Source organism: Coptis chinensis, chromosome 3 (genome assembly GCF_015680905.1).
Source record: "Coptis chinensis isolate HL-2020 chromosome 3, ASM1568090v1, whole genome shotgun sequence".
In the NCBI taxonomy this organism is placed as follows: Eukaryota; Viridiplantae; Streptophyta; class Magnoliopsida; order Ranunculales; family Ranunculaceae; genus Coptis; species Coptis chinensis.
This window is the reverse complement of record NC_141458.1, coordinates 7,410,257-7,437,743: the sequence shown is the minus strand read 5'-3', so window position 1 is coordinate 7,437,743 and position 27,487 is coordinate 7,410,257. Positions and strand designations below refer to the sequence as shown.

General features: G+C 36.7%; 1 pseudogene; it reads left to right on the top strand.

Annotated features, from left to right (window-relative positions):
• Positions 1-9,942: 9,942 nt before the first annotated feature.
• On the top strand, positions 9,943-12,825 carry LOC147507643 (calcium-transporting ATPase 10, plasma membrane-type pseudogene; annotated as a pseudogene).
• Positions 12,826-27,487: the final 14,662 nt, after the last annotated feature.

Below are 27,487 nucleotides of genomic sequence, written 5' to 3'. Positions count from 1 at the left end.
AGGAAGGTTTATCGTTAGATTCTTGAAAACGTTCCTAATTTCCTCAAAGTTTGTATCCCTGGTTAGCATGGCTAATTTTTGAGGGAACGGTGGTTTCGCTCTATATTTCGCATATGGCTCTACTTGCTGTGTAACCTTGGCTTTCGGTTTCTTTGGTTGTGATTTAATTGGTACCTCTACCGTGGTAGGCTCCTCAGTTTCTATTGCGGTATCTAGTTCGATATCTGGTGTAGGGATTACGGATGGGGTAACTATAGGCGTAGTTACTTTGTTATCAACCACTCTTCCAGAACGGAGAGTGGTGATGGCATTTAGGTCACCTACGATTGTAGTTTCCGTACTAGAATTACCGTTTACCTCAAAGGCTGTGTTTGTGTTTTAGGGTTTGGTATTGCTTGTCCCGGAAACACGCCTTTTGGTTGGGCTTTCGCTTGGGCTAAGCTGTTGTATGCCCTGATTTATGGATTGTAAAATCTGTTGGTTTGATTGAGTCATTGTCTGGAAAAGTTGTTGGGTAACTTGTATAAAGGCGTCGATCGATCCGGTTGTGTAGGTGTAGTAGTCACGGGTGGTGTGGTGGAACTATCTCGTTGATTATTTATGGGTGGGTTATGATAGTTATTATTATTAACCGGAACGATACCTCTATTGGTATTATAATTATTATAATTATTCTGACCTTGTGCTTGACCTTGTCGTGGTTGCGCTTGGTTGTTATAATTATTATAATTCCCTTGACCTTGTCCTTGTCCTTGTCCTTGCCTAGGTGGAGCTTGGTTATAATTGTTTGCTTGCCTAACGTTTTGATTATTGTACCACGGAGGTGTTACTTGTTGATTATTTCTCCATTTGAAGTTGGGATGTTGTCTCAAGGGCGTTAGGAATAGGATAGTTATTAATAGAGTAAACATTATCTTGTTACGGTGGTTGTTGTTCATAAGCTAGAGGACAATAATCGTCGTGGTGCTCTGGACTCAAACAGAAATTACATGGGTTGGAGTTTACATTCATGACGGGATAGGTTTTGTTGAGCAAAAAATAGCCTCTACTTTTTAGTTAGAGATTCGAGTAAATTTTTAAGTTACGGATCGGTTTTCTTCTCAAACATACCGGTGGCCCTTTCTTTGTTGAAGAAGAACTAGCTGGCCGGGGGATATCATCACTACCCCCATTATTATTCCGTTTAGTTTGGTCTTCTAAAATTTGTAAGCCCTCGAGGCTCCTTTACTTAGGAAACTACCCCATTCATTATGTCAAGGACTTCTTTATGGTGGTGTAGAAGACCTTTGAAAAAGGCAACGAACTAACGTGTCTTTCGCTAAGTTATGATGTGGACACTCTATAAGGAGATCGGTGAAACGATTCCATGCCTCGAGAAAATGATTCATGAGGATTCTCCGCCGAAAGAAATGAATCTTGGAAAGCATTTCATCCGTCTTTTAGGGGTGGGTAAAAATGTTCCATAAACGGTGAACAAGTTTAGCCCACGAGTCCACGAGAATTAAAGGCAGGCGATTAACCAAGACGCCGCCTTTATCGGCTAATGTGAAAGGGAATACCCCGGTTTAATTTGTTCCGCACCTACCGTAGGATGATGGAATGTTGTAAGGACTTGTTCAATCCCACGCGTAATGTCCGATAAGGTTTTCATGGTCTAACCCATGAAAAGCGGGTAACAAATTAAATATGTTTGGGGATTCAAAATCCCCAATCGGTCTGCTAGAACGATGCACGATTTAGGGCTATCGCTCAAGGCTTTGTAAAAGTCGGAGAGAGGAGTCTCTCTTTCTTCAGCCATTATGTCAGGTATGGTGTGTGTGATAGTAGTTAGAGGTGTCGTGGGTGGTGTACTAGATAGACTTGTTTGTTGCCGTGTAATTACATTCGTTGTTTTTGTTCGACCAGACCTTAATCTCATGCAAGACTAAGTTGAGCTTAACTAAACATGCAACACTCCAAACAATTCTGATATACTAGTAGAAAACCTCTAACTGGAAATGCGAGGTATGGAAGAAAGGAATACCTGATTGCGTCCTTGCTTCGCTTATGAATAGCGTCTTGTTTACGCTTGTTCAGTGTATATAGCAGGTTAGAACACTGAAAAATATGAAAGATCAAAGTTCGAATCAAACCTGTGGAAATCCGAAATTTTAACTGGCGCTGCCTTCCGCAGAAGCGCCTTCGCGAAAGTAATTTTCAGATTACGGTGTTTTTTAGTGGTCGCTCCACATGGGGGCTGGGTCGCTTCGGTGAAGTCGAAGTTCCAGTGTTTGGCTGGTCGCTTGGTTGGTATGTATGCGGGCTCTTCGGTGGTAGATAAAATTCCAAGTAACTTAGCTGGGTCGCTCTCCTTGAAGCTTGGCGCTCCGTATATATTTTCTCGTGGAATTTGTCAAAGCTGAAATGGGCAACCACAGTATGAAACAAACAAGGGTGGGTGGGTTTAATGGGACTTAAAAATGACTACTTCTACTATAAAAACAATGCTAAAGTGTAACTAAGATGGCAGCGGCGCCATTTGATAATTATAAAATGAGTAGTTTACCTACGAAATGAACGATGAATTCACAACGTAAGTAAACTAAAACTATTCTTTTACACTCAATTATCAAAGCTTCTACTCTCGATGCAAATTGCACAAAGTGGAGTAGGAAGTTCGTTCCACTCCTAGTTCCCTAGCATGGATTGTTTTCTAAGTCTAAGAAATCAGTCTTAAGTCAATGAGAGCTTTTTACTTAAAATGTTATGCTAACAAGACGCGTTAATTTAACTAACGAGATATAATAAGTAACAAGATAAAATATAAACTAAAGTTAAATCACGAGAGCTACGGAAATACGATTGTTTGAATCTAGATAAATAAATTTAGGGGAATTGAATCCACCTCGAATCCAACTTAACGACCTAGCGTAGAATGTTGTATCTCAATTCTCACGTTCTTACGGGCGAGAATTTCGAAGTTCTAATCCCTAGTGTTCATGTCATTCCTACCGGATACTAACTAGCATGTGAGGTCGTCCACCCATTCTCATGGCGAAACACGACCTTCTAGAGTGGAATAGATTCTACAACCAATTCTATACTAACCACTAAGTTTTCATCAAGGCTTCGTCAACCCCTCTAATGGAGGTTTTAGCCTTGATTCATCAAACTGACATTTCCCATATTATTATAACTAAACATAATATCAAGATTCGAAATTTACTTAATCCAACAATAATGAATCTAATTTAATGGCTGGAATGAAGTAAGAACAAGAATTGAAATTAGATCTAGAATGGAAATAACCAAATTCGAAATTGACAAACTAACTATTTTATTTATCTAATCAATCAAGAATAATGATTCAAGAATTTAATCTTAAACAGGAATTGAAATGGAACTAACACTTAATTAATTAATAAAACTAGATCTAGAATTCTATATCTTAATTTAGGTCTAACTAGCTACCATTAACAAAGAGTGAAGCTTTTGTTTTTATACATCCAGATCCAAAAATCGTGCATGGGCTTGGAGCCATATTTTGGGCCAGAGAATCAGGCCCAAAACCCAATTCTTTCAGTCCAAAAAGGCCTCTTCAGTTGCAGTTCGCTTCAACAGACTTTTCGTCCACTTCTGCTCCTCTGATTGGGTCAAGGCTTGGACCATTGGGAAGCTCTTTCCGAGCCGGTCGTTTTGACATAAGGTAGGCCCAATTCCGAGGTCTGAGTCCAAAGATATGGCATTCGGAAGTTCACGATGTGCTCCTTTATCTCGCTAAAGTGGCACATTTCTGCACATAATGGACTTTGAAGCCTGAAATGCATAAAAACACATAATCAGTATTAACTCTTACTTATTATTCACATAATTGGTCTAACAGTATGATTATTATGGGGTTAAAACTACAGTTTTGGACTCTTATCATATTTCATGTTTATTCATGTATCTTTATTTTGGTTATTTTGGAGTTTGTTCTAGATGTTTCTTTTGGGTTTTGGATACATGGAAAACATTAAAATAGTTTGTTGATGCATGTTGATCTTATTTAGAGGATATAAAATGTTTGTTTTACTGCTTGTTTAGGGTTTGGTGGGTTTCTTTTCTATTTTATTTCATTTTATTTCTAGTTTGAAATTTTCTTCTAGTTTTGTTTCAGATAACCCCATGCATAGGGTCAATTCAATTCCAAATTCTCGTAATTACCCAAAGAAGTACTCCTTTTGTAGCCTATACATTGCCTAGTCTATACCATTTAATTTCAACTACATTTTTTCCTTCCCAATACTAAACTGGTGGACTTCTTCAATGATATCCTATCTATAAAACCAAGATAAACCAACCATTGATGAACATCTCAAAGAAAAAAAAATGGATACTGGCAAGAAAAAGGAGAATAATGGTCAGGGGAAGAACAAAGAGAATACTAGTAAGGGTAAGGGGCACATTGCATCATGGGTTAGAACTGGTTCAAGAATAGAGAGAGTTGCAAACCCAAAACCCAAAGCTGAGGGTAGCAGCAACAACATGATGAAGACCAACGTAGTTTACAAGGAGGGAAAAAAAGTGTGCCAACAACTGGAAGGAACTAAGGTGATTGGTGAAGGTCCTCTTGTTTCTATTCCATCAGAATCAACCTCCTATAGTTCATGTTCATGTGGGCAATGTGATAGTGATAATTGTTATAGCTTGGATAGTGGGAGTGCAGATGACTGTAGGCAATCATATTCATCAGAATCAACCTCTTCTAGTAATGCTATTTAAAGATGAATGCGTGTATTTGGAATTTGCAATGTAATGCTATGAAGAAAAATAATTATTTAGAAATTTCAAGCAGAAAGCCAGCAGAAATCCATGTCACTGCGTTCATTCTCATTAGAAATCTTTCTAGAAATCTCATTACAAATTGTTTTTACAAATTCAAAGAAAACATCACCAAAATACAATCACTACACAAACAAAGATAGCTACTACCTTCTTCAACCTCCATTCGAAATTCTTCTTCTCCAAGTTGGCCCACAGAAGTGCATTCATCTTCTCCAAATCCATAATTCTCAATTTTAATTGTCTATTCTCAGCTGTCAAAACATCTTCATGATGGACATCCTCATGATTTGTTTGTTCTTCATCATCCCAGACGAAGAACCCACATGCTCTAGTTTTGGTCTCCCTATTATACTGTCCACAACCAAAAAACTTCTTTCCTGGATTTTGGGAATTTGGACCAGCCACTCGTATTGGAGAAAGAGCACCACAGTGGCAAGATTTGCGCGAATTGATTGAGTTCTTCGAAGATGACATTGTCAAAGTAGTGTGCATCTAATTTGGGGGTGGTAGAGCAAGAACTAAGCGGGAGTTAGGGTTCTTAGTTATACTTTATTGAAATTTCTAAAATTTCTAATTTCTTTAATTTTTAAAATTTCTCAATTTATTGGAAATTTCTTAGTCTATATACTGTTTGAAAAAGATTGAAAAAACCATCAAAATAAATAAATATACCATTTGAAATCGCACATGATTCGTGAATGTGTGGTTGCCTAATCAATCTTGCATAAGAAGTATTGTATCATACCACTTTGCCACATAAGAAAAAGCCACATTGGAAACTAAGGCCATGTAATTAGAGAAAAATAAGAAAAGTGTGACACGAGTGAAATAAATGGACGGAAGTGTAACAGAACCAAACGTTGCAAAACGTGGTAGACATTGATACCCAAACTTGCTCAAAAAAAAAGTTTAAACCCCAATGTTTGATTAAGGGTATAGTTCGTTACCCATCTATGCATTTTTTTTCTATTAGTTACGATTAGTTGGATGCCCTCAAAACTGCAAAATTACCCTGACGAACTTTGGGATGATGGTGATCAAAGACTATTTAACTCATGTTTCACACATTATTGTGAAAATTTTAAAACAATATCAGGGGAGGATGATCGAACATTTGGTAAGAATGAATTTGCTTGTGTTGTCTCCATAATGAATTGGGTAATTTACTAATATCATCCAGAATTCCATTTGCAAAGCATGGAAATCTTGGTTAAGAAAAACAGTAAATTTTTGTCGAACCATCGTGTTGCTCTTATGTGCATATGCATGAGACCATTTACAGTGTCAATTACTAATAACTCAGCCACTTTTGTTAAACAAGAAATTAGGCTAGAGAGTCTCATTTAAAAAAAAAAACAACTCAAAAGCCCTACCCATAATATTTTTGGGTTTTAATACCCCTACATTGTTTTTATCCCCCGTAAGTGTTTTTTTATAGAAAATCTTTAGAATCTAAGCTTTTGACTCGAGACCAGGCCGCCACCTGTTATTTTTTAATATAATTTATTCTCTTTTTCACCCTTCCAAGATAACTACTTGTAGATAAGATAACTACCAGAATAAGATTGAATAATAAAACTACATGTAGATAAGATAACTACCATAACAAAAAGAGTAGATTTTGGGTTTGAATAGAATTTAGAAGAAGGTACGTGGATTGCTCCACAAAGTAAATAAGAGACCTAAGAACTGATGAAGATGCTGACCATGCTTATGTCAATTCCAGCTTCTCCTCCTAGTTATGGAAAAAATTTGTTCTTTTTTTTTATTTGATTATAATTTTTGAGAATTTAATACTGATGAAAAAGATGAACAGTGTTTACTTTTGTATATCCATTTTATTGATCAAAATGTACTATTCTTTCATTTATTATTCGAATATTCTATGTTTTTTTTCTTTAAATTTGCAAAACTATCAATGCCATTTCAATTGTAGTAGTTCAATTCTTATATATTGCTACTTGATAATTCCAGTGGTGTATTGAATCTAGGCCACTCATAACAACAAAAGGTACTGGTGTATTGCTCCACAAAGTACTGTCCAAAGGCCTAGAAGCCTGGAGTAAATAACTTAAATATATGTTTTAAAATATATATTTTAAAATGTTGAGTTTCAAAATAGCTTAAATACATTTAAAATTTATGAATTTTTTAAGAGATTATGAGAGAGGAAATCTCGTTGTTTCACATATTGTAGAAGTAGTTACAAATAATTAAATAGAGTATTTTTGTCAATTGTTTCAAAAAGTAGTTAAACATGTGTCAAATTTTGGTTTTGGTCAAACTTAGGTGTAAAAACTAAAAATATTATGCCTCTGTCTTAGGAGTCCAAAATATTCTTAAAAGACTCTCTTAAACTAATTTTTTGTTTTGTTAAATACATCTTTGTGTCACTTTCCATCCTTAAAATGGTGATGTAGGAACATGATGCATCTGTTGCATAAACTATTGGTTACAGGCTGTCTAATATAACGTCTCTAAGGGTGACGGGATAAGTTGACTCTAGTTTGATAGTTGCTATCCCATTTAGGACTTCCCATGTGGGAGCCTGGTAGGATTTTGGACAATTGAAAACGAGTGAGTTAAGACTTGAGACTTGAAAGTGTGTAAAAACATGGTGGGCCAGCCCGGCCCTCAAACCATGAAACCCGTATGATTTGAGGGGTGGGCCTATGAAGGCTAATGCTAAAATTGTGAAGCCCTAACCCTCACCTCAACCCTCTTTTTAGAGAATTGAGGGTCAGGCCAGAGGGCCGGGTTTGAGGGTCGGGTCGGATTTGATTACTCTCTTAAACTCTTTATTTACAGTATAATCTTGCTAAATTGATACGCGAAAAATTAATTATCACGTTTAAATAATAGGTTTTCTCAATCTTACTTTGGTTAATGTACTTAATTAATAATTAAGCTAAAGTTTGTAAGATAATAAAATTCAAAAGTTTTGTTCTTAGGTTTGATGTGCATCTGTATTAAATGAATCAATAAGGAATGTATATGAGACCAAAAATATGATTTGGTGTTGTAGGTTGTAGAATAACTTGTGTTTGATTAGTTGAAGTTGATTAAAAACTTCATTACCATATACCAAAGATCATATCACATCACTCTGATTTATATTTTATTATTGTTTATATATGATGAAGTGACCCGGGTTCATATCCCGACAAGGGAACAATTTGTTATTTTGAATTAGATTTTCATATAACGTTGGAGGAGCCTACACAAAGCACTAATTTATGTAAAACATATTTTTCATTTTTCTATTTAATTTATACAATTACGTACTTTATAACAAAATATAAATAAAATTACATATAAAAGTTGTGAAGGCCTTAATGCGGGCCTTATGAGGGCTTTTGAGGGTCGGGCTGAGGACCACCCTCATGCTTTCACATCTAGGCCCTTACCCTCCCTTCAAAACGTGAAGGTCGGCCTCAAATTGTATGAGGGCTTAAATTTGAATTGAGGGCTTTTTCGGCCCATGGGCCGAACGGGCTGAGGGCTTTAGGGCCTTTTTTACACCCCTATTGCTAACGAGGCTTGAGAGTTGAGACGTGACCCGACCCCACCCCAATTGGAGGAGGACAGTTTTGACATTTTGCTATGAAATTATTTTTAATTAACTAATTGGAGAAGGGGATTGGGGAAGGGGATTAGCCATCAAACGCATAGTAAAGGGGATTGGGGAAGGGGATAACTAGATAAGACTATGAATTGGCCTAGATCATGACTGCTTCAAAGTAAATACACAACTACTTGACATACTCATATGAGGAACTGGAAGAAGTAATGTCCGAGTTATATTCACTAATACTCGACAGTGATTTGGTGATGAATTGATGATAGAACTGGAAGAAAAAACAAAAAAAAAAAAATCGTAACTTTTCTAGATGAAAATAATAAACTATAATGAGTAATATTAACCAAAAAATAAATAAACAACAATTATTAAAACCAAAGGCCAACAATCAATCAAATATATAGGGCTTCTATATCAACGCGCAAACCAACATCTACCACGAAATATCCACTGGAAACAAACCCCCAATCCCAACAACCAACAAATGCTTAAACCAAAATGAAATCTTAAACCAAACAATCCCCAATCAAACTCATAATTTCTAAAAGAAATCGACTAAAACAGTAAGTTTAAATAATTGCCACAAAACAAAAAAAAATCAACTGATTCATGAAGAATTTGGGTTAAGAAGAGATAAAAGGAGAGAGAGAGAGAGAGAGAGAGAGTACCTTTTGTGAGCAGAAAGTGGGTTGACGAGGCAATAACACTCGATGATTGGAATTAGGGATTTGAGAATGTAAGAACTCTAAACAAAACTAGCGCTAAAGTGGAATTTTTCAAGGTTTTTATTTTTTGAATTTTTTGTTTTCGTTAACTTGTTTGGCAACTTGTTCACCAATTGTTCCGGTTTTACCCTCGTAGTACATGTGGCTCAGAAGGCTGTGCACCACAGCTATAATGCGGCATGCGAACTCTAGAAGCTCTATTATTTAAATTCGTAATTAAATTTTACAGTATGTGTACTTGAGCGAATATATTCCTTGGGCTGTAATCCCCACTCTTAAATAGAAGGAGTTGGAACATGACTTTATAAGGTACGTGTCAACAGTCAACACCAAGCAAGTACAACACAACGTATAATAATTGTTTATAGAGGAGTATTTGTGGAAATAAAAAGTGCAACTACTTTCTTGTTCATTTCTAAAGTGTATTGACTGATTTGGTCTAACTTTTAGTGAGTAACTAGCTATCGAACCCGTCCTACGAACGGGTACCATTATATTAAATTATTGTCAAAAATATTAGCAACTATGCATAGCTATGAGATATGAAAATTATATTAATCACTCATTTAAATTTCTTGCACCACAAAGGAAACACCAAACTTTGATAAAATCCATCGACTTCTTTTTGTTGTTGTAGTAGCCATATTCAGGGATGTATCACATAGGTACTGGGCCAAGAGATAAGGCCCAGACCACAGTATGTGTTGAGCCAAGAGAAAGGCCCAAGACTAGACTAGGCCCCATGAGGTAAACCTAAGAGAAGGATATAAAAAGGAAGAGAGAGGAGAGTAGAAGGGGGGCGAAGAAGAGAGGCATAGAGGGGTGAGGAGAGAGGTGAACTACGGCGGCTTGATCCCGAAATGGGTACGTAGGCAACCAAATTGGTGCAGCCGATCCAAAATAGAGAGTGAATTTGAGTAAATTTAGAGAGTCGCGAGATTCGCAGTAATAGGGTGCAACAAATGGCGCCGTCTGTGGGGATCGAAGATGATCTCTTCTGTGTTCTCTACCGCATCAAAGAGGAGGAAGCTCTCTGCATCACCTGTCTTCCACCTCAAACCCCCACTTCATTCTCATCCAACTTTCCTCACTCTCCCCTTTTTAATTTTTTGTGTAGACATTTCGTAACAACCATAACTCAGTACCATCACTCTGGTTTAATCTTTGTTTTGTCGTTATTATGTTGTTTGGTACTGAAATTTGGAGAAGAAGAAGGGACTTGAAAAGGGTAGATGTAGATGGAAGTGATATGTGGGTTCTAGAAATAACTGGAAATTTCTATTCCCATTTTTGAATAGTTGCATGTTTTGGAGTTGATGCAAATGTTGAATTCTATTCTGTAATCAAAACCAGATTTGGGGCTCCTTAATTCGTGGGTTGGTGATTGAAGTTGCTTATTCAGCTGTTGTCCTGATCCGAACCCTTCAAGAGAAAATCCAACAGCTGTTGTGTGCATTTAATTTGTTTGAGTTATGGTTACTCAGGATTTTGCAGTGGGGAGAAGACAAGCGTCTTGATAAGATGCGCTCTAATTTCGGGAAGTTAGCAGTTTTCTGGATTTTGCAAGCGGTATGGGTGTGGACTGTGAGTTTACCTGTAACATTAGTTAATGCCAGCGACAACAATCCATCTATTCAAGTTGTAGATATTGTCGGTTGGATTATGTGGGTTGTGGGTTTTACTGTCCAAGCAACTGCGGATCAACAAAAGCTGGCATTCGAGAACTCTACAGACAATAGAGGAAGGTGGTGCAATGTTGGGCTTTGGAAATATTTTCGACATCCAAATTATTGTGGCGAGGGATGCAGATTTTCCTATGGTGGGGTAGAAAATTTAGCAAACAAACTCTGCACATCCACAACCAATGGGCTTGCCGCCACTGGTGATCTATTAACCCGCAGGCAACAAATCTATGGAATAAATAAATTTACTGAAAGTGAAGCACGAAGTTTCTGGGTGTTTGTATGGGAAGCCCTTCAAGATATTACCCTCATGATTCTTGGTGTATGTGCCTTTGTGTCTCTCGATTGTTGGCATAACTATAGAAGGATGGCCGACGGAGCACATGATGGGCTTGGAATTGTTGCAAAGATACTTTTGGTTGTATTTGTCACAAAGAACAAGTGACTACCGGCAATCACTACAGTTCAAAGATTTGGACAAGGAGAAGAAGAAAATTTCCATTCAGGTTACAAGGAATGGGTACCGTCGAAGATCTCAATATATGAGCTACTTCCGGTGATATTGTTCATCTTGCGATTGGAGACCACGTCCGGCAGATGGATCGTTTGTCATAGGATTCCATTTCGCCAATAAATGAGTCCGCCTTTTAATCGGAGAATCGACCTGTAATGGTGAATGCCCAAAATCCTTTTCGTTATCCGGAACCAAAGTACAAGATAGATCATGTAAGATGTTGGTCACCACGGTTGGGATGAGAACCCAATGGGGTAAGTTGTTGGCAACCCTCGGTGAAGGAGGAGATGATGAGACCCCATTGCAAGTCAAACCTGAATGGAGTAGCAACTATCATTGGGAAGATTGGCCTTTTCTTTTTTTGTTGTTACCTTTGCGGTGTTGGTACAAGGTCTATTTACCAAGAAGATGCAACAGGAAACCACCTGGAGTCGGTGCGGAGACGATGCATTACAAATGCCGGAGTTTTTTCGCGGCAGTTGACGATTGTTGTGGTTCTTGTTCGAGGGACTTCGCCTTTGGCTGTGACTTTGAGTCTTGCCTTTGCCATGAAGAAGATGATGAATGATAAGGCCCTTGTTCGTCATCTTGCGGTTTGTGAAACTATGGGTTCTCGCCATAACCATCTGCGGTGACAAGATCGAACTCGACTACCAATCACATGGCTGTTGTGAAAGTATGCATATGTGGGAATATTAAGGAAATGCACAGCTCGACGAGGTTCTTACCTTGAGTTCGAAGTTCCAAGTTCCACATTGAAAACCCTTCTCCAATCAATATTTAATAACACACCCGGAGAAGTAGTGATTAATAAAGATGGAAAACGTGAGATTTTGGGAACACCAACCGAGACCGCTCTGTTGAATTTGGCTTGTCACTTGGTGGGGACTTTCAGGCAGAGGCGTGGAGCATCTAAACTTGTAAAAGGTTGAGCCATTTAATTCTGAAAAAGAGAATGGGGGTAGTGCTAGAGCTTCCACAAGGAGGTCTCCAAGCACTTAATGTAAAGGTGCTTCGTAAATAATTTTGGATGCATGTGACAAGTATGTAGACTCAAAAGGTGACATTGTCCTCTCGATGAAGCTACCCTGAACCATCTTAAGGATACAATTGAACAGTTTGCTAATGAAGCTCTTAGAACTCTTTGCCTTGCTTACGTGGAACTGGGAGATGAGTTCTCTGATGTGGATCCAATACCTCTTAAAGGGTACACTTGTATAGCAGTTGTGGGTATCAAAGATCAAGCCGCCGAAAATTCAGGTTATGGCTCGATCTTCACCTTTAGATAAGCATACCTTGGTGAAACACTTGAGAACCACTCTTGGTGAAGTTGTTGCTGTGACCGGCGATGGTACAAATGATGCTCCAGCATTGCATGAAGCAGATATAGGGCTTGCCATGGGCATTGCTGGCACAGAGGTGGCGAAAGAGAGTGCTGATGTCATTATTCTGGATGACAATTTTCCCAACACCAGGATGTGGCAAAATGGGGACGCCAGGCCGATCGATGGAAGGTGATGATGGTGCAGACAACTGATTGAGTGATGGAAGGTGCTAGCGGGGATTAGAGATGGGTGCCTGGAACTAGTGGCTGTGGGTTTTAATTGTTGGTCTTGGTAGTGTTGGTTTGATGGATGCCTGGGCGTGTTGACTAGTCTGTGTTGTTGGTTGTGATATCTGTGCTGTTGGTTGTGATTTCGGTGATGTTGGTTTTGTTTGTTGTCACTGTAGTGGTGGGTGTTGGTATTAGCGCTAAGTTATCTAGGTGACCGCGGACCCGGATGGGTAACATGGCCAACCATTGTGTCTATATTCTCGTAATTGCTCTCGATCAACTGTAGGACGACGGTGTAGTTATTTGTATGTATTGGAGATTGAACCTTGGTTTCCACATAAAGTCTGGAGAAATCATAGTTGTGTTTCACAGCCAAAGTAAGTGCATGAGGAATGTTTGGCTTAAATGCTTGGCAGTAAAGATGTTTGTTACGCGGTACATGTGAAAAAGGGAATCCTTCATGAAGGTTGCATAGTGATATGAAGGCGAGTTGCATGCAACGAATAACTCGGAAATCCAGAGGAACAAAGAGATCTAGAGTTTGGGACTGAGATCAACAGATTGGAGCGTCCGAATACAAATGGTAAGACGATTACAGAAGAGATGCAGAGACATACAAATGCCAAAGTTACTGAGAAAGAGAAAAATTTTGCGATGCACCGCGGAACGAGTGGAGATTGAGCTGATATTTACTAGATGATGTTTGGTCTATTCTTATGTGGGAAGAGATAGAGATGAGCTGCCTTTAAGCCAGAGAGCGGGGGGGATGAGCCCTCCGCGGACCCTCGTGTCCGAATCAAACGTGGGGGAGGCTGAGCTGTTCCCGGATGTGCATTCCGAAGGAGAGCGGAGGGGTTCGAGAAGACCCTTCGTGGATATGTCGTGGGACTATCCGGAAGGAGTGGTGGGGGAGGAGCCCTCCGCGTACCCTTGTGTCCAAACAAAGCGCGTGTGGGGGGCAGCTGTCTCGAACCGGGCGACATAACCCGGCCGAGCCCCAGGGAGGGATGGGATGAGCCCTCCACGGATCAGAGATGCTAGAGATACATGGGGTAATGAGAGAGCCCCTAGAATCGAGCGAGCCAGCGGAGTGGATGAGCCCTCCATGGATCGAGATAGAGATGCGGGGGCAATGAGAGAGAGCCCCAACCGGCGAGAGCCCGAGCAAGCCTGGGATGGGATGGAACCCCGAGGATCAGAGATACTAGAGATACATGGGGCAATGAGAGAGCCCCAACCGGTGAGAGCCGAGCGGATGGGGGATGAGTCCTCCGCAGATCAGAGATGCTAGAGATACATGGGGCAATGAGAGAGCCCCAACAAGCGAGAACCCGGGCGAGCCCGCGGAGTGTGATGAGCCCTCCGCGGATCAGGGATGCTAGAGATACATGGGGCAATGAGAGAGCCCCAACCGGCGACAACCCGGTCAAGCCCGTGGAGTGGGATGAGCCCTCCGTGGATCAGAGATGCTAGAGATACATGGGGTAATGAGAGAGCCCCAACCGGCGAGAGCCCGCGGAGTGGGATGAGTCCTCCGCAGATCAGAGATGCTAGAGATACATGGGGCAATAAGAGAGCCCCAACAGGCGAGAACCCGGGCGAGCCCACGGAGTGTGATGAGCCCTCCGCGGATCAGGGATGCTAGAGATACATGGGGCAATGAGAGAGCCTCAACCGGAGACAACCCGGTCAAGCCCATGGAGTGGGATGAGCCCTCCGCGGACCAAAGATGCTAGAGATACATGAGGCAACGAGAGCCCCAACAGAGCAGAGAGCTCGGAGCGCAGCTGGGTGGGATGAGCGAGCCTTCGGGGACGAGAAAGGCAAAAGAGACAAAAGGCAGGTCAAAGAGAGTAGCCCCAGAGCCGGTTGAGCCCGCAGGTCCGGGGGATGCAAAGATATACGCGGACATGAGATCTGAACAACGGGGGGGTGATGAGCCCTCTGCGGACATGAGATCCGAGCCAAACCTCGGGGCAAGCAGAGTTACCCTCATCGACTCCACTCCCAGCGAGACCAGTGGTGGTGGATGAGCCCTCCCGGACATGATAGAGATTTCTATGAAGGAGAGCTTATATGGTGAGGAGACCCTCCGCCGGACATTGTAGTAAGTTATGAGAAGGAGAAATAGGGGGGACGAGAGACACTCGCGGACATAGTGGTGAGTTCTTTGAAGGAGGGATGGTGGTCGAGGTGATACACTCGCATGACAGGCTGATGAGTTCCGGAAGGAGAAGGTGGTCGGGGGCGATCGCTGATATGGTAGTGAGTTCTATGTGAGAGGTGTTGTGGGTTGAGATACATTGTGGGCATGGTATTGAGTTGAAGAGAGAGCGGGGGGATGAAACAGTGGAGTTCTACGAAAGGGAAATGAAAGGGTGAGACACTCGCAGATATAGTAGTGAGTTATGTGAAAGAGAGCTTATGATGTAATGAGACACTCCATGCGGACATAGTGGTGAGTTCTCGAAGGAGAGATGGCGGCCGAGGTGATACACTCCGCAGACAGGCGTTGATGAGTTCGAAGAAGGAGAGATGGTGGCTAGGGTGATACACTCCGCAGACAGGGCAGTGAGTTCCGAGAAAGAGAGCAGGTGGCTGGGGGAGGCATACCGCTGATATGGTAGGGAGTTCTATGTGAGAGGTGATGGTTGGGTTGAGACACATCGTGGGCATCAGATTGAGTTGAAGAGAGAGAGTGAAGGGATGAGATAGTTGAGTCCTACGAAAGGGAAATGAAAGGGTGAGACACTCTGCGGATATAGAAGTGAGTTATGTGAAGGAGAGATTATGACAGGGCTGAGACACTTCGCGGACATAGTGGCAAGTTTTCGGAAAGAGAGAGGTTGGCTGAGGTGAGACTCCGTGGACATAGCAGTGAGTTCTATGAAGGAGAGCTTATGGCGGGGTTGAGACACATTGTGGGCATTGTATCAAGTTGAAGGGAGAGATCGAAGGGGATGAGATCCTTTGGGGATACGTTAATGGCGTATATGAACAAGAACTGATGGATTGAGTACTTCACAGACATACGGTCCAAATGCTTGAGTACATGGATACGAAATGTCCTAAGGAGGAGAAGACTACGTCTGATCCACAAGATAATCGTGGATATCTAGAGTTCAAAAAGAGAGACAAGAACGTTTGAGGACTTCTCGGGTCCACCGTCGTCATCGCCCCAACCCGAGAGGGGCAAATGTAGTAGCCATATTCAGGGATGTATCACATAGGTACTGGGCCAAGAGATAAGGCCCGCACCACGATGTGTTGAGCCAAGAGAAAGGCCCAAGACTAGACTAGGCCCCATGAGGTAAACCTAAGAGAAGGATATAAAAAGGAAGAGAGAGGAGAGTAGAAGGGAGGCGAAGAAGAGAGGCATAGAGGGGTGAGGAGAGAGGTGAACTACGGCGGCTTGATCCCGAAATGGGTACGTAGGCAACCAAATTGGTGCAGCCGATCCAAAATAGAGAGTGAATTTGAGTAAATTTAGAGAGTCGCGAGATTCGCAGTAATAGGGTGCAACAGTTGTTAGGTTTAATAATAGAAGTTTGATTGAAGTTTTGTGAGAATGCCCAATGTGGTGAAGATAATATTGAAGCTACTTGAATATAGCAAGGTATTCTCAATTATAATAAAAAAATTATGATAAACAGTACTTAAAATGCAAAACTATATTTGTCGAGACATTTATTCCTCCTACATATAATACAAACATGTTTTAGCTAGAGTTATTACTTCAATGCATTTGCATCAAGTTTTTTATTTTTTATTAATTATTCTTTGAGGATAGTTCAATGTAGTATGTTGCATCCAGTTTCCAATTTCTTATTCATTATTCTTTGAGGTTAGTTCAATGCAGTTGCATTAAGTTTCCGATTTCCGTTAATTATTATTTGATGTTAGTTCAGTGCAATTACATCCACTTTATGATTTCTCGTTAGTTATTCATTAAGGTTAATTTAGTACAGTTGTATCCAGTTTTCGATGTTTTGTTAATTAGTCTTTGAGATTAGTTTATTGCATTTGCATCCAAGTTCCAATCTCCCGTTAATTACTCTTTGAGGTTAGTTCAATACATCTGCATCCAGTTTATGATTTATGTTAATTATTTTTCTAGGTTAGTTTGATAGTTTATAATTTCTAGTTATTTATGTTTTTAGGTTAGTGTGATACAGTTACATTCGGCTTCCGATTTCCAATTAACTATTCTTTGAGGTTATTTTAATGGATTTGCATCCAATTTCAAATTTTTCGTTAGTTAATCTCTGATTTTAGTTTAATGCACTTGCATCTAGTTTCTGATTTTCTATTAATTATTCTTTAAGGTTATTAGTCCAATCACTTCAATGCAGTTGCATTCAATTTCCAATTTTATGTTAATTGTTATTTTAGGTTAGTTCAATGTATTTATATCAAGTTTCCGATTTCCCATCAATTATTTTTTGAGGTTAGTTCAATGCAGTTACATCAAATTTATAATTTACCATTAATTATCCATTTAGGTTAGTTCAGTGCAGTTTCATCTATTTTTCAATGTTTCGTTAATTAGTCTTTGAGATTAGTTCATTGCATTTGCGTTCAGTTTTCGATTTCCTGTTAATAACTCCTTAATGTTAGTTTAATACATTTGCATCTAGTTTATGATTATTTACGCTTTGAGGTTAGTTCGATGCAATTACATCCAGTTTCTGATTTCCCGTTAACTATTCTTTGAGGATATTTCAATGCATTTGTATTTAGTTTCCGATTTCCCACCAATTATTCTATGAGGTTAATTAGCTCAATGCAGTTGCATTCGGTTTTTGATTTTTTGTTAATTATTTTTTTAGTTTGTTCAATGCATTTGCATCCAATTTTCGGTTTCCCATTAATTATTATTTGGGGTTTGTTTGATGTATTTGCATACCGTTTCCGATTTTTCGTTAAATATTTTTCAAGGATTTGCATATAATTTCTAATTTCCCGATAGTTATTCTCTGACATTAGTTTAATGCAATTGCATCCAGTTTCTGATTTCCAGTTAATTACTTTTTGAGTTTAGTTTATTGCATTTGCATAAAGTTTCCGATTTCCTGGCCCGTTAATTACTCTTTGATCTCAGTTATGTATTTGAATCCAGTTTTTGATTTTCTTTTAATTATTCAATGTAGTGTGTAATACCAACTTCTACTGATCCATCTATAGTGTCCTTGCAAACATGGCATAAAAAATAAATTATTTTTGATTTACTATGTGGGATCATCGAAGATTATCCAATTCCCGATTTCTCGTTAATTATTCTTTAAATTATGCATGACTCACTATGTGAAATCTTCAAAGATTATCTATGAATGGGTGTTGTTATATTAATTATTCTGAAAAATATTTACAAATATGCAAAACTATTATATATTAATATTATATTAATCACTCATCTAAATTTCTTATAACGTGAAAACCTCACTCTCCATTAAAAAAAAAGAACTCACCTTTGATAAAACCCTTCAACTTCATTTTGTTGTTTGATAATAAAAGTTGATTGAAGTTTTGTGAGATTGCCTATAAAGCGAAGTTCATATATATTGAAGCTACTTGAATAGTAAGGAGTTCCTAATCATACGGAAAGAGATAAAATAAACATAATTTTAAATGCAAAACTATATTTATTGAGACATTCCCACAACATATAACCTAACTATGTTTTGAGGTTAGTTCAATACATTTGCATCAAGTTTTGGATTTTTCATTATTTATATTTTGAGGTTAGTTCAATGCAGTTGCATCCAGTTTCTGATTTCTCATTAATTATTCTTTGCGGTTAGTTTGATACATTTGCATCCAATTTCCAATTTCCTGTTAATTGTTCTTTGAGGTCAGTTTAATGCATTTGCATCTAGTTTATGATTTCTCGTTAATTATTATGTGAGATTAATTTAATGAATTTGTATCATGTTTTCGATTTCTCGTTTATTATTTGATAAGGTTGCATTTGCATATAGTTTTCAATTTCCCATTAATTATTGTTTGAGGTTAGTTCAATGAATTTGCATCCAGTTTCCGATTTCTCGTGAATTATTTCTTGAGGTTAGTTCAATGCATTTGCATCCAGTTTATTTTTTGAGATTAGTTCAGTACAGTTGCATCTGGTTTTCGATTTCTCGTTAATTATTCTTTAAGGTTAGTTCCACACATTTGCATCATATTTCCATTTATAATTAATTTTTCTTTGAGGTTAGTTCAATGCATTTGCATTCAGTCTATGATTTCCCATTAATTTAATCTTTTAGGGTTAGTTCAATGCATTTGCATCAAGTTTTCGATTTCCCGACAATTATTTTTTTATGTTAATTAGTTTGATATATTTGCATCTAAGTTTTGATTTCCCGTTAATTATTCTTTGAAGTTAGTTTAATGCAGTTGTATCCATATTCCGATTTTCTATTAATTACTTTTTAAGATTACTTTAATGCTTGCATTTGCATCCAATTTTTGATTCCCCGTTAAATATTATTTGAGGTTAGTTCGATGCATTTGCATCCAGTTTTCGGTTCCCCGTTCCCCATTAATTGTTCTTTGACGTTAGTTTCATTCAGTATTATATATATTTTAAAATATTTGTCATTATTGTTTTGCCATTTTTTTTTTAGTTTTTTTTAATATATATTTTGTGATGTTATTTTTTATATAATTTAATTTTCTACATGTAATTTGTTTTATTTTGGTATATAATTTATTTAAGCCCAACATCCACTTTAACTGAATCTCGTTATTCCACCAAATATATATATATATATATATATATGTCGAAAAATTATGGCCAGAATTGTGATTTTTGGAATCCTTAACTATGAATAAATGTCTAAATCTCACAGTGGATGACGCATCAAATCAAAAGGGTTTTAGGAAAATCGTTTCGGTGGAAACTATTATTTTTAACAATTTAGTTTTTTGTCTCATGTTTTTTTTTTTTTCGTAATTAGCTATATTGTTTAGGAAAAGTTGGAAACTCTGTGAAACTCTAGATGAGATTGTTTTTTCGTAATTAGCTATGGTGTTTAGGAAAAGTTAGAGACTTTGTGAAACTCTAGATGGGATTGTTTCCTTATTTATATCATATTTTTTTTATAATTAGTAATAGAGTTTAGAAAAAACTAGAGTCTCTGCAAGTGTTCTAAAAAATAGATTGGTGAGGATATAACTATAATATATATATCTAAGGAATTGAAAATGTCATAATTATTGTGGCTGAAATTGTGATTTTTGGAATCCTTAACTATTAATAAATGTCTAAATCCCACAGTGGATGGCGCATCAAATCGAAAGGGTTTTAGGAAAATCGTTTTCGATGGAAACTATTGTTTTTAGCAATTTAGCTTTTTGTCTCTTATTTTTTTTCGTAATTAGCTATATCTTTTAGGAAAAGTTGGAGACTCTGTGAAACTCTAGATGAGATTGTTTTTTCATAATTAGCTATAGTGTTTATGAAAAGTTAGAGACTCTGTGAAACTCTAAATGAGATTGTTTCTTTATTTATATCATATTTTTGAGTTTAGAAAAAACTGGAGTCTCTGCTAGTGCTCAAAAAAATAGATTGGTGAGGATATAGCTATAAAATATATATCTAAAGACAAAGATAAATATTTGTTTCCTATTTTATCTCCTAATTTTTCTTAATTAGCCATGACACGTGGACACTATAAAAATGTTTCCTCAATTGAAGAGGGTAGAGCTATAATATATACTAGATTTTGGACCTAGGCATACGCCCGGGATCTATTAAATATTTTGTGTTTAGAAAAGGCTTTCCAAAATATCTCACACAAATTTTCGAATTAAAATACATTTTTATTGAAAATAAACCGAAATATGTTAATGAGCAGCGATTATGGTGCATAAATACTTGGAAACTAAGGGATCAAATTGAGATAACTTCTTCTCACTTTGTGGTTTAGGATATTAATTTGTAATTTTCAAATGGAATTATCTTAAACTCGATCTAGCTTGTATAATAGTTTTCTTAGATTTATGGTAATTTAACAGTAAATCATTACTGCTCGGCTTACGTACTAATGTGTACAAATCACTAAAATATCTATCAAATCACTCAAACAGATTGATTGTTTTCATATCCTCAAATAATACACTACTCCCACTTGAAAATATTTATCACATGAACGTGTTCTATGATGAATTGATGAATACAAAAAAAATTCTCTTTCAAGAAAATGCGTTCACCTACTTAGAATACTCCCCTAAGTATTTTCTCTTTTTCTAGATAATTGTTTGTATACATACAAAATATACTTATTCAATTCCAACATTAATAACAGAGAAAATAATGTCGTTCTATGTCTTTCGTCAATGTGAACATGTCAAGTATTAACGTAAGATTGGATGGGTAAAATGAGTAGTGACTATTAATTTTCAGATTTGAACAATCTAATAATCAAATGGATAGAAGAAGAGTGTGTCTTTCAAATAACGTTCCCTTTTCAAATTTGAAGGTTCTAACATACACCTTGAACTTACAATAAAATGCTCAAATATTCCATCTTATTCCACCTTTTTCCTTGTTTCTTATAGTAGATTTATCTATTCTCAATGTTTCTGCAAGCACATTGCAAAACAAAGTTCGAATGAAGAAATAGTACCACAAAGTTCTTCTAATATTGCATTAATACTAATGTTGAAAGGGATAAGTTTGATGGTATCAATAAAGTGTCACAAAAATAAGTATAACAATATTTCACACAAATACTCTTCATTTTTTTGGACCTAAGAATTATCATCCATCAATTATCAGTAGACACACTCGTAAGAATTTTTAAGCTTCGATATATTTTACTCCAAAATTATTAAAATTCCTACAACCAAAAAATGTTTAGGTAGCTTTCTTTGCAACCAAAGTTTGTTGCGTATTGAATAAAGGTTGTTGAGCTATTGCAAATTCAACTGTAGTTCCATCGCTTTGAAATGCTCATCACAATGCAAATTCAATAATAGCTTTCTTATACAATACTAAGAGTAGCTCATATAGGACATCATATTATTATACAACTTGGCAAGATCCTACTCCATGATGATATGGACATTCTATAAGCATCCATACCCATTTATGAAGTTAGAGAGGTAAAACATATTTGGCAATATCCTACTCTATAATATGGACATTCTATAAGCATCCTGACCCATATCTTTTAGTACTATCACATCTTCCTACACTCGGGATGAGCACACATTTTGAAAATTTATTTTTAGCACTATCTCATTTTCTTGTACTTGGGAAAAAAAAGAACAAAACTTAGGAAACCAAAGACAGCCGCCTCGATCAGTTAATTTAATCATCGCTCCTAAATGAAGTGATTTCACTCACTGTATCTTGTATTTGTTATAAGAGTTAGTTCTAATTTCTGTTCCAGGAGCTAAAATGAAATGTAAGAAGGTTGTATATATTCCGTTCAAAGAAAACCAATGTATTGTTTATGAATGAAATTAGTTAAGTACATATACTTAAGGTTTTGCTTACTATTTGAGCCCTAAAAGAAACCGTCCCAAGTGCCAAATACAATTTTGCTTTTGAGTTCATTTGTGTTTTCCGATGATATCCGAATACAAAATCTAGATTGTTATAGTCAACTCATTGTGATGGAAAAAACTCTATGGATTCACATGTAAACGTACTTTATTGTTCTATATGCATTGAATAGAAAAACAATATTACATGCATAATCATGCATTACATCTATCTGTCTTCCAAATATGACTATTGGTGATCGTCCAATCCTTTCATAGTGTTCTTAAACCGATAAAAGCACAATTCTCTACATTAATGAGAAAGAACTTGGGAGAGTTTGCACCTTGGCATTTGATCTCGTGTTAACTTTGACATTTTCTGAATCGAGTGTTCGAGTGTATGTATGTGAGAGGTTATATTTGGATGATTATTAGATATATCATTAGATTGTCTAAAAAAATAATGTCATACAAAGAAACAGAAATCAAATGTGCAAATAAAAGCACTCCTTCATAATAAGCTGGTGTTCTTTTTACAAGTTTAAACTTTCAATATGTATTATCATATTGTAGCATGCATACATGTGTTCGAAAATCAGAATGAGATCCAAAAAAGAAAAACAAAAAGAAAGAAAAATGCATATGTTAAAAATGTGAGAGTGCGTGATGGGTATTCGAGCACTTACTCGAGAAGTATATTGGTCTACTTCTTAAGAAGTTAATAACCAACAACAAATGCAAATTCCAGGTATATAAAAGGGTTATGCAAATAACATTTTGAGTGTTCTAATTTGGTATATCTCACATAATCCTTAGAGAATGTGGAGAACTGGCGGAAGCTGGTTTTACACCCCATAATAAGTTATTAACTGAAGAATATGTAGTGTTTTTGAGGCCGCGTTAAGGATATATTCGAAATAAGTTGGTGTTTTATCATAGACACTAAAAGTGTATGATTTGTAATAGGGAATTAGCTTATACAAATCACTTATTTGTTAGTTATTTTTTTTATTTGATCAAATATATAAGAATTAGAACACTAAAAGTGTTTGATTTGTAATAGGAAATTACCTTCTATAAATCACCTATTTTTTAGCAATTATTTTTTCTACAAATCACCTATTTTTTAACATTTTTTTTATTTGATCAAATATATAAGAATTGAAACACTAAAAGTGTTTGATTCTTAATAGAAAATTACCTTATACAAATCACCTATTTTTTAGCAATTATTTTTATTTGATCAAATATATAAAAATTAGAAATACACTCAAACTATACAAATATAAGAATTAGAAATATACTCAAACTCTTCAAAGAGATTCATAGAAAGTACTATCTTTCATATTAGAGTGCCACATAGGAGAAAGAAAAATCTAACTCTTATATTAGAATGCCACATAGGAGAGAGAAAATCCTTCATTGGAGGTCTCTGCTTTAGTATATAGATAGTAGATATAAAGAAACAGAGAAATGAATAACGTTAAAATTGGAAATACAAAAGTCTTGAAGGAATCACTATTGCTGAGTCGTTTTCGTAAGATTCCTCAAACCGGCCAAAAGTAAAACAAATTCCAGTGAACCAATTTGTCTTTCTCGTCAACACGTGTCAAACATGTAGTAATAAAAAAAACCATGTAACATATCCTTTTCACTAGGCAGAGATTACACACGAAAATATCATACTCCTGGAAGCAGTCGAGCATTCCCTCCTATATTTTAAGCAAAGGCATTATGAAACCACTTACCAGTTCCATCCTAGTTCATAATTTCTCTCTGCATTTTGTTTTTCCAAATTTGGTACTAAGTTTTCCATCAACAACAATGACAACCAAAAGCATTCATTTCTCCCATCTAACGTTACGGAACAAGGTTTTCAGCAAAATAAAAGATACGGAACAAGGTGAGTTTTTTCTTTCAATTTTTATTTAACAAGGAAATAAACCATTGAATACAGAAGGCGAATTCTGGACTTGTATTTAAGACACTTATTGGTGCTATTGAGATTTAAGACACTTATTGGTAATTATCTCTCTTCTGTGTGACTTGAATTTAATTTTCCTTATCCAAATGTTGGTCAATCAACGCTAAAAGTGTTACCCTCAATGAATTTTATGTTGTAGACTTGTAGTTGCGATTACCTTTCATAAATCATCAGAAGCCTTAATTCCACTATTTACCTAATGATACTTTTAGATTACTGAGCTCTGGATGTTCTCTTTTGATACTGTGATTGAGCCATTATTCAAACTTTAGTAGTGTGCATGGAAACAATTAATTATAGGATAAACTTTTGTTCTAGCTTTAATTTCAGTTTCGTCAATTATAGTTTCTGTAATTCAATGTGTTTGACTTGGGGTTGCACTTGTTTTTTTTATGTGGGTATACGTTAACAACCATATTTTTTTATGTGATTTGTTTGTTCATGGATTTTGCCTTTGTTGCAGGATGGCACCCTTCATCCCAGTCTCAGATCTGGCCTTCTCCCTATTTCCCCCTCCCCCTCCCATACCCTGGAAGTGGATAAGGGTGGGGATCGCTGGTGCCGTGGTTGTTGTAGTCGGTATCACATGGTGGGCTATTTTCAGGCGGAGGCAGCAACTGCATTGACAACGTCAACAAGAACAACAAGACAAAACAACAACAAGAAGCGTGCCTTGAGATGGCTATCTTGGGGTTGCCCCTCCCAAAGACCGAAACGCATGCGGTGTTAGGTAATGTGTTTAGTGCTTTGTCGACGCCTCAAGGGTCTTCCACTTCTTCTTTGTCTATTATAGCTGAGGAGGAGGAGGATGACCGATTGGAAGGCTTGGATATGATAGTATTCTAATACTGTAAGAAGTTATAAAATGTAGACTCTCAAAAGAACTGAACAACAGAGGAGCTAACCTACTACAAATTTGTCTTTTTTTTTTTTTTTTTTTTTCCCCGCTTGAGTATGTTGTTAGATACTCTCCCTCCTTTCTTTCACTCTCAATTCTTAAACAAATGGTCAGGACCTCAAAAAAAAAAAAAAAACAAAAAACAAAAATTCATAAAAGACTTTAGCAGACTTGTTGCACGCTTGTCATAATTATTTGTAAAACTCATTATCATTATCAATAAAATTTCCACTTAAAAAAACAAAACAAAACAAGGTAATTTTTTATTTTCAATGTTAATCTTTTATAAGTCTATATAACATATAACATTATAAAGTTATATAATGTTATATAAAACATTATAAATTTATATAATGTTATATAGACTTATAATATTATAGGAAATTAACAATTTATTGAATTGTTGTAGACTTGTAGACTAGATTATGTAGATATATATAGACATAGTAGTATCAATTAATGGCTTAAGTGCTTAAGTATTTAACTTCGTCAGTCCATATTAAATTCTTAGTAATCAACCTACTCTTTTTTTGTGAATTGAAATAAATGCATAATTTTGTTGATCTTTATTGTTTAGACATTCTGACAAAAAATAAAACAAAAAAAAATTGCATACATTTTTTTTTGGTGGGGTGGGGTGTTTACATAATCTCGCACCTCCTGGCTTAGAATCCTGACTCCATCCCTGACTAGGGTTTGGCCAATGCAAATGTGACTTTAAAATTTGGACAGAATGTTTTATTTTGTATGAATATAAAAAATGAAATATATATATATATTAAAAAAAAATAAGAGACGGAATAAAATATTATGTCCGAAGTTCACAACTCAGCAGCTATCTCCGCAGCAAGTGCTACCCTCATTGTTATTTAGTGAAAAGCTATCCTCGTTGTCACCTTTGCATTGGGCTATTGTTTTTGGCTTATAAGGGTGACAAATTGTTATTTCCTCTCAAATTAAAGTGACTTGCATTGGAAATGCTCTGATGAGAAGCAGACATAAGGTGGCACAGCGTGCAAGTGCATGGAAATGAAAAACAAGTGGCGTATCAAAGAGGTGAGAAATCGTAAATGAGAAAACACAAGGAAAAATGAGGGAACAATTCTTGGAAGGGTCGGACCTCCCTGTGTAGTTAATGTGAACATAAGGCCAGTTAGCAAACAAAGAGTACTTTCGGTTATATATATAGCAAAAAGTAGCTACTTAAGTTAACTTAAAATAAGTACGTAGGTAAAACTTCACCTAGAAAATGAATTCAACTTCAATGTTTTGTGGATATGATATACCCACTATAAAGATCATCTCCATAAAATTTCAGCTCATTTGGAAACCTGCAACATTGGCAAAATATTATTGGAAAAACTCGACATTTCTAGACCGTTAAATTTATTTTTAAAGATGACAACAATTTTTATCTATGTTAGGGGTTTCTAAATAAGCTGAAATTTTGTGGAGATGATCTTTATGGTAAGTGTTTCATAATCACAAAAAATTAGGTTTGAATTCATTTTGTAGGTAAAGTTTTACGTACGTACTTATTTTAAGTTAACTTAAGTAGCTACTTTTTAGAGAATTACTGTATATATATATATATATAGTTTGGCATTTGCTATTATGCAATACCGTACCAAAGAAAGTTGGTAATATAACACATACATGTCATTAGAGATATATCACTGAGCTATATGTATATTTACATGTAAAAGAGTAAGAATGAGTTATAGCGGGAATAATAAAAAGAAGAGCAGATGATAAGTTAATAACCAGTTCTACCACTCACTTTCTTTGTTAGAATCCAAGTTAATTATCTAAGTAAGGCAAAAATTTGGCTTCTACATTTTATAACTTTTTTTTTTTATATAATTAAGTTTAATTTTATTAATGGGGTCAAGTGCAGAACATAGTTACAAAAGGTGAGTGAGTTCCTCACACAATAGGAAGAGAACTAAACATTTGTACCCCTACTGGAACCTCAAAACAAGTTAACTCCCTAGTAGAACTAACTCCCCAGTAGAACTCTAGGCCAGCCCAACAACATGCATGTCTTTGAAAACATAATTCCTTTCTCGCCGGATGTAGACATCCAATACCACAAGGTGCCTTTCACTTCCAAGATAGTTCCCCGCATAGAAAGTTCCCGATTCTTGAAGACATGGTTATTTATACTTTTCCGGATGACCCGGATCACTGCATAAGGGAGTAATTACCACAGTTTATTACCAAAGTTACTCCTACTTTTTCTCGATCGGGC